Source organism: Ailuropoda melanoleuca, unplaced genomic scaffold, assembly GCF_002007445.2.
Source record: "Ailuropoda melanoleuca isolate Jingjing unplaced genomic scaffold, ASM200744v2 unplaced-scaffold1756, whole genome shotgun sequence".
Taxonomy (NCBI): domain Eukaryota; kingdom Metazoa; phylum Chordata; class Mammalia; order Carnivora; family Ursidae; genus Ailuropoda; species Ailuropoda melanoleuca.
Genome location: NW_023186681.1, coordinates 1,458 through 5,762, shown reverse-complemented (window position 1 = coordinate 5,762; position 4,305 = coordinate 1,458). Strand labels below are relative to the sequence as shown.

Below are 4,305 nucleotides of genomic sequence, written 5' to 3'. Positions count from 1 at the left end.
GCTATCAGCTCTATACTGGAAGCTTAAGGAAAATGAAAAGCAGAAGGTTGTATCATCCTGTTGGTTATGCCGAGAGGTGGGAGGAACTAAGAGGCAGGCAAGGGAGTGGGAGGCAGATAACAGATCGGTTACTAAAACCTGCGGAGGTTTACCATTTGCCTGATGGGGTACTGCTTGCTGATGAGAGCCGTGACCCTTCAAGTGAGAACAGATGAGCCTGGCTAAGAGCTGTGCCATCTTGCTAATGCTGTGAGACGTCCATAAAGATTGTTCCCACTCTGACAGTAGGTAGGTGTTTCTCCTGAGCAGGAATACCACAGTCTCCTTTAATTCCTGAATGAGGACCCAAGACGAGAAAAGTCAGTCTGACATTCACCCAGGACTGTGAGCAGTTAGAGATGGGAAGGTCTTCTCTACTTGGAGAGGCAAATGCTTAGTGGAAAGAACCTCCATTTTTCAATTTCTTTCTCCTTTTTCAGAAAGAAGTCACCTCACAGTAACTTCAAAACTAGTTTTACGAGGGAATACAGAATGAAAGAAGGGAAAGTTGGATCAAACATCACCAATGAAAACTCGAGAGCAGTATCTTCTGCACTCACAACCAGTCCTCAGAAGACATCAAGAGGAGAAACAAGGGGCATGAGGCATCATGGCCCAGGGAACAGGAATTAGGGAAAAGCTATCAAGGTTAATAAGACCCTCAAGCCTTCTAGAACATCCTCTCCACTGGCCTTTCTCACTACACATAGAAGCAGGGCCCGCCTTCTAACTATAAATTAGACATCAAGCATACCTCAGCCACCTTCGTGAGAGACAGAGGCTCCAAAGTTGCCTCTGAGGGGCAGGAGGCTTGGCTGGGAGAAAAGATAGGCAGGGGTTCCTGTGGCTGGATCAGCAGGAAGAGGCGCCCAATTACAAGATTGACTGGGAAGAGGAGGACAGCAGTTTGGATGCTGACGATCAGCTGAGACCAGGTCACAGGAAATGGACCCACTGGAAGAAAAGCATTACATCAAACTTCGTTCTCAAGATGAAGTCATCTCAGTCATTCCTCTCCCAGGTTTAGGTATTTATTTGGCAATTTAGCCATGATTATCCAAGGAGGCCATCATCATGGCAGTAAAGATCCCCATGTGTTCCCCAGGCTGCTTCACTCACTAATGAATGGGAACGGTGCGGAAATCTGTTGGAGTATTCAAAGGTTAGGGCAGCAAAGGAAAAACAAGGGCACATCAGGACTCTGTTTCTGACCCTGAAAGGAAGGAGGGTGCAGTATAGTAAGAGGATTACACACCACCGACAGCACACGTCAGGCTCACCCATACCTTGCTCATCTCTCTTGGCAGTGGTGCTGCTTCTCTTCCAGAACATAACACTGACGACCACGTTTCACAGAAGCAACGTCATGCAGCAAGTGAGCCTCTGGACTCTCGTAAACTGGTTCCAGGGATGTCGAGTTAAGACTGACAGCCACAGATAATCCTGGGTGAGCTTTTCCACAATAAGGGTGGAGAACAGGTGTCTAAGAAGATACATTAGAACAGGACAGACTTGAGTTTTCATCCTGACAGCGCCCTGGACGAAGATGTGGTTTGCCCGGCAACAAGCTCATAGCAGCAACTCAGCCACTATCCAACACTCTACAAAGATGCTTTCAAGTGACGTGGCAACGTGATTCTATTGTGATTTTAGGATGCAAGGTTTTTGAGGATAAGGTTAATTTATACTGTATGAGAGCTTAAAATTAAAAAAATTTTTTTTTTAGCTTTCCAAGAGTTTGATAAATCTTTTGCTCTACAAAAGCATCAGGCTTGCACTCAAGATAGTTTGGTAAATTCATACTTTGACCACCTGCTCTATCTACTCCAAATGTGGAGGAACGATCGATAAGATACAACAAGAAAGAATAAAAAATATTGACTGGGCTTAAATAGGATAAATATCTCTGAGGAGGAGAAACGGAATTTAAAAAAATGATGAGCAGGGAAGTCACAGGATTCCTGGGCTCCAAGTCCGGAAGAAGGCAGTACACAGGCAGGAGTTTGCCTCTTGTAGGGTAACTGGAACTAAAAGTGTTTCATAGGGTGGGGGAAGGGACAGTGTCGAAGGCACATCTCAACACGCACACAAAACCCCTCAGCAAAGACAGAGATTTATTGGTTCCGGGCATTTACAAAATCTCTGTCCAAACATTAACCGACCATGAAACTGAGCAGAAACTTCAGTGGCATGCCATGACGAAGGATGCAGAATTCATTCAGAAAAGTCACTAACCAGACAACAATGACAGCCACTAGGAACAGCAAATCCTGGGGCAGGGAAAGGAAATCTGATTTCCAGCATCACCATGTTCTATTATTTAAAATGTTCAGTTTTCAGGATGCCTGGGTGGCTCAGCCAGTTAAGTGTCTGCATTTGGCTCGGGTCATGATCCCAGGGTCCTGGGATCGAGTCCTGTCTCTGGCTCCTTGCTCAGTTTCTCCCTCTCCCTCTGCTTGCCACTTCTCTTGCTTGTGCTCTCTCGGACAAAGAAACAAAATCTTTTAAAAATTAATAATAAAAAAATAAAATATTCAGTTTTCAACAAAAGATCACAGGACACCAAAGGAACAACAAAGTATCTCTTATTCATGCATGCATGCACGCACACATGTGTGCACACACACAGAGCAATAAATACACTGTCCCTGAGGAAGCCAAGACACTGGATATACTAGAAAGAGACTTTAAATCAGCTATTTTAAATGTATTCAAAAGACCAAAGGAAACCATGTCTAAACAACTAAAGGAAAGTGAGAATAGTGTCTTACCAAATAGAAAACATCAATAAACACACAGAAATTATTTTTTAAAAGAACTACACAAAAAGTCTAGAGTTGAAAAACACAGGCTCCAGAGCAGATCTGAGCAGGCAGAAGAAAGAATCAGCAAACCTCAAGATAGATCAATTGGAATTATCCCATCTGAACAGCAGAAAGAAGAATGAAGAAAAACAGAGCCTCAGAGACCTAGAGAACACCACATTTCCCACCAATACATAAAGGAAAAGAGTTCTTTCTCTGAGACTGGCATGAAAACCCGGTAACGCTCGTGCTCTCCGAGGTCCACGACCACCAACAGTTGCAGAGGAAGTACCATTTCCTTTTACCGGCCACGTCACTGATGATGACCTGGTTTACGTACCTATGGTAAAATAAAGATAAGTATGTTAGGGGGTGGGCGCGAACCCGCTGCTGTAACAAGAAGTAATCTTGTGCTGTCAGTAAATGGGTTCTTTTCACTGTGAGGCAAAACCTAAAGAAACAGGAGCTGATCCAATTTGCCCCTTTCTGACCTCTGAGGGAATGCACGTATCAAAACCAGAATGCAGACTTCTATCACTTAGCAACACTCCGGTGTGTGATGTTTCCCTTAACTTTCCTTGTTCATAAGTGCCGGTGCCCTGACGCCTCTTCAGGTAGCCCACCTGCCTCCGTCTTCTGTCACGAGGGCCTGAGGGGGTGTATCTGGGGGTGGGGAGTGATCTTCAACGTTCACATTAATGACTTCTCATCCTGTTGGGGTCTGTTAACTGTACAGTTCAATACATTTTGAGAAATGTAAACAGTGTACATACCACCACCATCAAATTATCACCCCCAAAATTTCTCTGGGCCCCTTTCCGGTCAGCCCCCCTCAGGCTTACCCCTGGCTCCACATGACCACTGATGTGCTACCTCTTAGACTAGTTTGCCTTTTTTTAGAATTTCATGTATGTGGGCGCCTGGGTGGCTCAGTCGGTTAAGCGTCTGCCTTCGGCTCAGGCCATGATCCCAGGGTCCTGGGATCGAGTCCCGTGTCAGGCTCCCTGGGAGCCTGCTTCTCCCTCTACCTGCCACTCCCCCTGCTTGTGTTCTAATAAATAAAATCTTTAAAAAAAAACAAAGAACTTCATATGGATGGATTCATATGGCGTGTCTTCTCTTGTGCCTGGCTTCTTTTGTTTGGTATAACGTCTGAGACTCATCCATGTCACTGTGTGGATCAGATTCTTCTTTTTGTTGGTGGGTAGCATTTCTTTGAATGAACACGCTAATATTTGTTTCTTCACTCGCCTGATGGACACTCGTGCTGTTTCTAGTTTTAGGTAACTATTGACACAGCTGCTATGAACGGATGTGCATAAGTCTTGGAACGGACATGCTTTTTCACATATCTTGGGTGAGTACCTAGGAGCGGAATCTCTGGGTTATATGGTAATTGTCTAACTTCACAAGCCCTGCCAAACCATCCGTTCACGTGGCTGCACTGCTGTGCACTCCCACC

At 45.0% G+C, this 4,305-nt stretch overlaps 1 long non-coding RNA gene across 1 annotated transcript in view; it reads right to left on the bottom strand.

Annotated features, from left to right (window-relative positions):
* Window positions 1–85: 85 nt before the first annotated feature.
* Window positions 86–4,305, bottom strand: part of LOC117797894 — a 5,674-nt gene continuing 1,454 nt past the window's right edge. The window contains exons 3-5 of the long non-coding RNA XR_004622730.1: window positions 1,326–1,522; window positions 794–993; window positions 86–333 (exon numbers count right to left, since the gene is read on the bottom strand). This is a non-coding gene — a long non-coding RNA (uncharacterized LOC117797894). The remainder of the gene's footprint in view (window positions 334–793; window positions 994–1,325; window positions 1,523–4,305) is intronic.